The sequence below is a fragment of the Boleophthalmus pectinirostris genome, unplaced genomic scaffold, assembly GCF_026225935.1.
Source record: "Boleophthalmus pectinirostris isolate CB_2022bp ecotype Guang Dong unplaced genomic scaffold, ASM2622593v1 HiC_scaffold_3, whole genome shotgun sequence".
Classification (NCBI taxonomy): domain Eukaryota; kingdom Metazoa; phylum Chordata; class Actinopteri; order Gobiiformes; family Gobiidae; genus Boleophthalmus; species Boleophthalmus pectinirostris.
Window position 1 is genome coordinate 9,519,997 of NW_026571299.1, and position 9,868 is coordinate 9,529,864.

The 9,868-nt window shown below is 38.7% G+C and overlaps 1 pseudogene; it reads left to right on the plus strand.

The window, feature by feature from the left end:
- The first annotated feature begins 4,363 nt into the window (after nt 1–4,363).
- On the plus strand, nt 4,364–5,870 carry LOC110170928 (zinc-binding protein A33-like; annotated as a pseudogene).
- The last annotated feature ends 3,998 nt before the right edge of the window (nt 5,871–9,868 follow it).

Below are 9,868 nucleotides of genomic sequence, written 5' to 3' on the forward strand. Positions count from 1 at the left end.
GACATATCCATAGAATAAAGCAGGTGACAGATACCCAACCAAAAAGTTACATAGTGCACCTTTAAATATCTCCTTTCTCCCAAATGCCAAACTACATTTTGTTGTTTTTATGTACATTAAATTTTGTATCTATTTTCTGTTTAGTTTCCTTTCAAGCTTTAGTCTGCTGAGAAAATAAAAACAATACTGCCCTCTTGTGGTTCACATGAGCAAATTCATGTTTCTTCTTTCTTAATAAATAAGTTACAGGGCAGTAGACAGAAAGGGCCCAGGGTTTTAGGGGCCCAGAATTGGACCCTCTTTCTATTCATGAGCAATTTCTGAATTTCTATCACAAATTTCTGTCACCTGTGAAGCATAAACAGTAAATACATCAAATATTTGTAGTCCAAACACTGCATTTGCCAAACAAGTCCTGCGGTGAACGCGAGGTGTGGCAGCCTCGCCTTGATATCTATTGTTAAAAATGAAAATAAAATGCATTTGGTTTGGAAGTACAAAGACAGAACAAGCTCTCCTGAAAACGCCAGACTAAGAAAACACATCTGTAAGTGCCTATATGGTCAATTTTATATTTTCTTTTACATTTTTTGCATGAATGTCATAGAAATATGTATCAATAGCACAAAATCTTACACTGTGGAGGAAATCCCACTTTATTTTGGTTTACATTTTGGCTGAAATGATGCTAAATTTGCTGATAAAATTTGTCACTAAACAAAAATGTACAAAGGTTGTTGCAAGGAGGGGCCCCTCACAAAGCCTGTAATGTGCATTTTTCATTAAACAACATGTAGTATGGGCCCACTGGGTGATTTGTACCCAGAGTCCTGAATTTGGAGCTACACCCCTGTAAAAAAAAAAAAAAAAGTGTCTATATTGATTGATTTTTTTTCATTTCAAGTTTCTGCTAAGAAGGAAACAAACTTGAGGGAAAACACATACTACTTATAAATTATAAACAACAGAAAAGCACATTTTTAAACTAATAATAATGATGAAGGCACAAAAGTTTACCATTTATGATTGTATCAAAATAAGCAAAATAAGAATGAAAAATGTAAAGATAAATTTTTGTTTTCAGTTTACAGTCGTACAAACTAATAATAATGTTAACGAAGGCACAAAAGTTTATCGTTTATAATACAAAATAAACCACAGTGAGAATGATAAAGAAGCCACAAAATGTCTCGTTTAGTCCTTGTTCAGTCCTTGTTCAGTCCTGTTTTAGTCCTGGTTCAGTCCTGGTTCAGTCCGTATGCTGTGCAAAAGTCCGGCATCGCAGTTTAAGTCACAGAAACGGGAAATGAATCGTTATTCGTTTTTTCATTTTAGTTTTGGAGACAAATAATGAAGAAAATGTTTTTTTCATTTTCTCATTTTTGGTTTTATTTTGAAAAATGAATGAACGAATGAATATTATCTGGGAGCAGGTTGTATTTCGCTTTAAATAAGATTTGGCATGTTTAAAGTTTTACCAGGTCCCCAAATTTCAGTATCTTTGACTGTCAAAAAAGTGCATTCCTATGTTTTCTTTATCTGACTAAGTGAGCTGTTCCTATTCGTATTTCTTTTATTTTGTAATTTAAACAATAAGTCTGTGATACATAATGTAGAAATGATTGCATAAAAGTAAAAGGTTGATTTGTGAATGTTATTGGATTTAAAAATAGTATTGATAGTGGTAGTGATAGTGCTTTGGTGAGAGAAGGAATGTGATCTTTCCGGACAAACAACTCTTTCTATTCAGTTCAGATTTAACTTGTACAATGGTTTTATAGTGTCCAAAGTTCACCATGTGTACCAGAGCAAGAAATGACCTACACTGTACTATCATGAACTAATAGAATCATATGCAGTGTTTCCCACAAGAAATTATTCAGGCAAGGCGGTGCTGGTGAAAAAGTAAGGAGAAAGTTCGCGGAGATTCGCTGAGATGACAGTAGTTTTGCGAGGATTCACGTGTTTCGGAGGGATGTAGTCAAGGCGGGGGCCACTTGTTGTCAAGGTGGATGGCAGTTACAGCCGCGGACTTCGCAGCTAAACCGCGGGTCGGGTGGATGACGTGATGAACCCCCTACGCAAAGCATCTGCGTTGACCGACATGCACTTCAGAAATTTTCATTATACCTTATTCAACATTATACACTGAATAATAATGTGTTTAATGCAGCTTTGTGCATATTTGTTTATGCTTTACAGAAACGAAGCTTAAAACCACATGGCTCATTTGCATAAACTATAAGCACTGAAAAAAAAAAAAAAACAGCTCGCTCCTTGTGCCCGGAGGCGGTTGAGCTTCTATTGGACCTAAAAAGAAAACCGTGGATTATATGTGTTCTTTCTGTGTTAGAGGGGTGTTCTGCTGATGGTGAGTCTGTTCTGTGCTTCTGTTACATTGGAGATGGTTCATGTGAAACTTTTCAGAAATTATACATCTGCAGGTCGTACACACAGACTGTATATATGAATGGACATACATCGTTTTGGCACTAAATTACTTGGCGGCGCATAGACCTCAAAGCAGAGCCATACACCAAAAACGACGGCAGTGTGCTTTGCGTTGATGTAGAACTCCACTTTGCCCCTAACTTCTCAAATTAAAAACTCGGAACTCAGATGGTGGGCGGGTGCGGTTTTGACAATACACGCATCAAGAATCTCGGATTTCCTGTCATTGCGCATTACATACTGGGAAGGATTTTCAGAAAAAGTGAGCATCAAACTACCATGTCTGTTTTCCCAGTGGGATGCGTCTATTTACAAAGTCGATCTTTTGTAGTCTTTTGAACCGTATCACTTTTGTTTCTGGTTCTGATATTTTCATATTTTAGTTTTGGGATTCAGACATAGTAATTGTGTGGGTGTTGGATCCTAACAGTGGAAAACGGCTCGAGAAATGTGTTTGTGAACTCCATAACTGCAAAAGGGAATCAGATGTGTGTGACTGCAAACCTCTGTTCAAACTGTTTCCCTTCCCAACGGAATTGAAAAATAGTGAAAGGCGAAGGCAATGGGCAGGGTTGATCCACAGGAAAGACGAAAAAGGAAACCTTTGGCTGCCTAAATCATCCCGCGTTTGCAGTGAACATTTTGTACTTCGAGCACCAACAAAGCAAAATCCCATTTGTTAAGCGAGAAGTGCAGAAGACAAACAGACTGCGCTTGCACTTTCTTGTTCTTGTGGTTTTACAGCAACATCACGTCTTGGTCGCTTTGCAGTGGAAGGTGTTTCTTGGCGAACAGCTGGTGCCTTTTGCTTTGGCGTTGACTTTTTAAATTCGTAACCGAGGTTGAGTGAGGAATCAGGATTTTGCTTTGGTGGCGCTCCACATACAAAATATTCGCTGCAAATTCGGGATGATTTAGGCAGTCAAATGTTTCCTTTTTCATCCTTCCTGTGGCTCAATCCTGCCCATCGCCTTCACCTTTCACTATTTTTCAATTCCGTTGTGAAGGGAAACAGTTTGAACGGAGGTTTGCAGTCACACAGATCTGATTCGCTTTTGCTTTTGCATTTATGGAGTTCACAAACAAATTTCTCGAGCCGTTTTCCACTGTTAGGAATCCAACAACCACACAATAACAATGTCTGAATCCCAAAACTAAAATATGACAATATCAGAACCAGAAACAAAAGCGATATGGTTAAAAAAAAACTAGAAAAGATCGACTTTGTCAACAGACGCATCCCACCGGGAAAACAAACATGTCGGTTTGATGCAAACATGTCGGTTTTGATGCTCACTTTTTCTGAAAATCCTTCCCCGTATGCACTGCGCAATGACCAGAAGTCCGAGATTCTTGATGCGTGTATTGGTCAAAAAACATTGGTGAAAATAGATAGCGGACGGATGATGAGTTTTGTGATGTGGTTGAGGATGAAAAAATAGCCCATCTGCGCATCTCCATAAGGCAGTCGCCCTAACTATAAAGTGCTGTGGGAAACACTGATATTATATTATATGTGATATGATATTACATTGATATCGTTCACACATGTTGAACGCACAAACCCTGCATATTTAGGCTGAGTTCTTCTCTCAGACAGAAAACACTCAGCCTAAATATGCAGGGTTTGAGTGTTAAATATGTGTAAGTGAAATAAAACACAACTACACGTCTGTTTGTGATGAGGAAACAACATTTTAACAGAGATCAGAAGATAGTGTAAGATGGGCCCTTTAAGGCTTTATTTCTGGCAAATATAGCATTCTCAAAACAACAAAAAGTAAAATGGTGATGTAAATATGTTTGCATGTCTTAGCAATGAATACTTCATAGAAATAAAGTATTGTCCCTTTAATCACAGTTGCTATATTTACTTTGAACTTCTGTGTGTTTTGTTTTGCAGGTGCACATCATGTCTGATAAACCTGACCTCACCTGCCCTATTTGCATCCGACATTTTCCAAGAGCCTGTTATCTTGTTGTGCAGCCACAGTTTTTGCAAAGGCTGCCTCTCAAACTGGTGGACCAAAAAACCTAGCCGTGAATGTCCGGTTTGCAAGGTACCATCGTCGCAGCAGCATCCGCCTCGCAACTTGGCTCTGAAGCACCTGTGTGAGGCCCATGTACAAAGCCATCCAGAGGAGAACTGTGATCTACACTCTGAGAAACTCAAGCTGTTCTGTTTACACGACCTGGAGCCAATCTGTGTTGTGTGTAGAGACTCCTCCGCGCACAAGGATCACGGTTTCAAGCCTGTGATTGAGGCAGCTACTGAGAATCGAGACGTGATCCACACGTCCTTGCAACCGCTTGAAGAAAAACTCAAAATCCTACGAGAGTTCAACATCTGCTGTGCTCAGACCGTGGACCATATCAAGAAGCAAGCCCAAGATACCCAGAAGCAGATCCGTGAGGATTTCAAGAAGCTGCATCAGTTTCTGGTGGAGGATGAGGAGACCAGGATCATGGCTGTGAAGGAGGAAGAGGCGCAGAAGATTCAGAGCGTGAAGACCAAAATGGAGGCTGTGAGTAGAGAGATAAAAGCTCTGTCAGAAACCATCAAAGCCACAGAGGATCAGCTGAGAGCCACAGACGTCTCCTTCCTGCTGGAATACAAGGCTTCAGTGGAAAGAGTTCAGCTCTGCCCCCTGCAGGAGGAACCACAGCTGGCTCCAGAAGCTCTGCTAGACCAAGCCAAACATCTGGGCAACCTGATCTTCAACATCTGGACCAGTATGAAGAAACTGGTGGAGTACAGGCCTTTTGTTCTCGATCCTAACACAGCCCAAGGAGAGCTGCTTTTGTCCAGTGATCTGACCAGTGTGAGCCATGACACCAAGAAGAACCTCCCAGATAATCCTGAGAGGTTTGATAAGTTTCTGTCTGTGCTTGGGTCTGAAGCTTTTGACAGCGGCGCTCACAGTTGGGTTGTTGTCGTGGAGAAGAATTCAAACTGGCTTCTGGGTGTTGTCTCAGAGTCGTTCCAGCGAAAAGGAAGCATGTGCTCCGACTCGGGCTTGTGGAGGATCAGTTTGTATGGGGACGTCTGCTATGCTTTCGACATGTCCAACACTGTTACCAAACTCTCCCTGGAGAATAAGCCTACCAAAATCAGAGTAACCTTGGATTTTAAGAAATGGAAATTGTCGTTTTGCGATGTGGATACAAACGAATGCATCCATACGTTCACGTATAATTTCAAGGGGAAGATCTATCCCATCTTTAACACTACTGATAAAACGCCTCTGAGAATTGAACCTCAGGAGCCGCCCGAAAACAAGAACTCACAGTGGTGGTGGTTTTATTAAGGAGAGGGTCTTTTACTTCTATAAGATATCAACTGCTTACATACAACATATTTAGAGCATCTTGTTAGATTTTATTGTTTTGCAAATGCCATTGTTTTTGTATATTTATGGAGAATACATGCACCAGAATTTTGGACTTTCAGTCATTGCGTAATGCATACTAGGAAGGATCCTCTGAAAAAATTAGCATCAAACTGCCATGTTCGATTTCCCAGTGGGATGCGTCTATTGTCAAAGTCGATCTTTTCAAGTCTTTTGAACCATATCGCTTTTGTTTCTGGTTCTGATATTGTCATATTTTAGTTTTGGGATTATGGTTGTTGAATGTCCTAACAGCGGAAAACAGGCTTAGAAAATTTGCGAACTCCATAAATGTAAAAGGGAATCAAATCTGTGTGACTACAAACCTCCGTTCAAACTGTTTCTCTTCCCAACGGAACTGAAAAATAGTGAAAGGCGAAGGTGATGAGCAGGATTGATATAGAGGAAGAACGAAAAAAGAAACCTTTGGCTTCATTTACAGCAAACATTTTGTACGTGGAGCACCAACAAAGCAAAATCTCGTTTGTTAAGTGAGAGGTGCAGAAGATAAACAGACTGAGCTGCACTTTCTTGTTCTTGTGGTTTTACAGCAACATCACGTCTTGGTCATTTTGCAGTGGAAGGTGTTTCTTGGTGAACACCTGGTGCCTTTTGCTTTGGTGTTCGTAACCATGGTTGAGCGAGGGATCGAGATTTTTCTTTGTTGATGCTCCACATACAAAATGTTCGATGCAAACTCGGGATGATTTCTTAGGCAGTCAAAGGTTTCCTTTTTGGTCCTTCCTGTGGATCAATCCTGCCCATCGCCTTCACCTTTCACTATTTTTCAATTCCGTTGGGAAGGGAAACAGTTTGAACAGAGGTTTGCAGTCACACTGATCTGGTTCCCTTTTACATTTATGGAGTTCGCAAACTTCCGAAGCCCGTTTTCCGCTGTTAGGATCCAACAACCACACAATTACAATGTCTGAACCCCAAAACTAAAATATGACAATATCAGAACCAGAAACAAAAGTGATATGGTTCAAAATTCTAGAAAAGATCGGCTTTGACAATAGACGAATCCCAATGGGAAATCAAACATGGCAGTTTGATGCTCACTTACGGGAAGGCCCAAATTCGGGACGCATGTATGTGGGAGTGTGGGTGACGTAGGCTTGTGGGCGGCACCTTGTACAGGATCAGCTAACTACAAGCAGGGTTCGAAAAGGACCTGGGAAAGATCCCTAGATTACTCAAACATGCAAGAATGACATCTGAAACCTCTTCAGACATGTTTTCGATGAGGGAACAACGTTATAGCGTGGTAGGAAGGTAAAAAATAATAACATAATAACGCATTTGTCTAACCCTTTTCCAGATGCTTAAAGTCGCCTTGCATTACTCAGTCAATCAATTCAGTCAGTTCAATTAAATTTTAACCACAATTTTAAATTATAATCCCACTAAGGCACACATTTATACGTATATGTAAATATGTTGCATGTTTATTCACTCCCTCCACACTCGGAGGTGATAAACTGTTCCTGTGTTAGGCTGACAGAAGAGAGGCTGCCAGTATGTCCTCTCCGATCATCACCAACACGCACCACATTCATACTTGGCAATGTGGGTGGAGTGTCTTGCCCAAGGACACAGCAACAGTACTTTCAGTGTAATTTCATTCTTTGTACCTGTGGAGACTATAATCGTATGTGTTGCCTTTTTATTTTTATCTTCTTTAAAAATAAGTTGGATTTTGTTTGTTTTGTTTCATTGTCTTTGTGGTTTGCTTGTGGGCCTAAAAACACAACAAATAAAGACGCAGACGGATTTTAAATGAATCCCAAACTTTATTTACATAAATACATAAAGAGCCCTATACAATACAATGCAATATATATGTATACCTTTTATGAAAAATTTACTGATAAAGCTTTTAATCATTACAACTGTGTCTCCTTCTCTTTTCCCCTCCTAAAGTTATATTTAGAGTGTTCAGTGTATTTTTGAGTATTTTTTTTATGCTTTTGTATTCAAGCTATGTGAACAGACAAATAGGATTTGGGTTTGTCTGTTGTCTGAAAAACCCTGAAGAAAACAATGAGCAGTGTTAATGTCATCACACACCACAATGAATACTTCATTTTATTTATAGAATTAGATTGCCACGAAGGACAAGTTACAGGTCAGATTTGTGGACAGGCGAGACCACTTACAGCAAGAGTGTATCTTAATTTAAGGTATTTTTGATCAATAAAAGGAGCTGTAATTGAACAAATCAGACACATGACAGAGATGCACTTACGCTGGGACTTTTGGGCTGTGTCGTGCTCGGGCGCTGTTACCTGTGGGTTCTGTGGCCCGTGTTCACACCGATGGAGTCGTCGCACGGCGCTGTTTGTTTGTATGTTGCGCAGTGGAGCTTTGGTGGAAAGGGTGGGAACAACGGCGAGAAGTGTTTATTGAGCGGTGGGGCTGATGTTGCGGTGTGGTGTGGTGGTGGTGCAGAACAGAGACTGTGGGGCTCCTGTCATCTTGTTTTATTTGGTAAGATTTTGTATTATTTGGATTTCATACACAAGCTTAAATGTTTCAAATATAATGCACATGCTTCCATATAATATCAAATATACAAACTCTAGATTGTGCAGATTTCAGTCTCAGGTCTGATCTGATTCTGGTCTGGTTCCTGTTTTGTCCAGTTCATTAAGTTTACTAAGTTACACATTCAAAGACCAGACTGTGGTAAAAGTCAAGATTTTCAACAATGATGGTTCATGGTTTGAAAAGATAATAAAATTAAAGTTTTGGACATTTGATTTTTTACAAGTTCAGCCCAAATACTATATGTATATATACTATATGTATGACATCACCACATTATAGAATCTGAAAACAACCAAGTTTTTAGATGATTTTAGATTTTTCAGATGATTTCAGATTTTTCAGTTGACTTCGGGTGATTTTTTTTAGATTTTTCAGATGATTTCGGCTCATTTTATTTATTTTTTGTTTTGTTTTGTTTTTCTCAGATGATTTCAGATTTTTCAGATGATTTTTAGATTTTTCAGATGATTTCGGCTCATTTTAGGTTTTTGTTTTTTTCAGCTCATTTCAGATTTTTCAGATGACTTCAGGTGATTTTTAGATTTTTCACATGATTTTGACACATATTAGGGTTTTTTTCAGATATGTCAGATAATTTTTAGATTTTTCAGATGATTTTGGTTAATTTGGGGGGGTTCAGATGATTTCATATGATTTTTAGATTTTTCAGATGATTTCAGATGATTTTAGTTTTTTCATCTGATTTCAGATTTTTCAGATGACTTCAAGTGATTTTTAGATTTTTCAGATGATTTCAGATGATTTTAGTTTTTTCAACTGATTTCAGATTTTTCAGATGACTTCAAGTGATTTTTAGATTTTTCAGATGATTTAGGCTCATTTTAGGTTTTTTTTTTCAGATGATTTCAGATACTTCAGATCATTTTCAGATTTTTCAGATGATTTTTGATTTTTCAGATGACTTCAGATGATTTCGGATGTTTTGGATAACTTCAGATGAGTTTAGATTTTTCAAATGATTTCAGGTTTTTCAGATGATTTCAGACAATTTCAGATTTTCAGAAGAGACAGCTTTCCCTGTTAATTATATTGTACTTCACTATGAAATATCTAAAAGGTGAATTCACAAATGTTGAACTTGGTGATTTCTGTTATTGCCTAAACCCAAGAACTCACTGTATTACAAAGATAATCTGAATTTGAACAATATTAATGTGATCTGCCCCATCTGTATTAAATATAATTGACCTATAGAGTGGGGTGGGGTGATGTCATATAAAACTCATCAGTAAGAGCACAGAGCTAAAGCAGGTCGGACACATAGGCCATAGAGGCATTAAAAACAAATAAAGGATTTAAAACTCAATACAATAAGAGAAAGGGCATTCAAATGAAGCCTAAGTGTCAAATTTGACCTAATAAGTGTGTCAGGTTCCTGTTAAAGTACATGTAAGTGATGTGACAGCGGCAGGTTTTCATGTTTATCTCATTATTTTTTGGCTCTGGTGGGAAAGTAC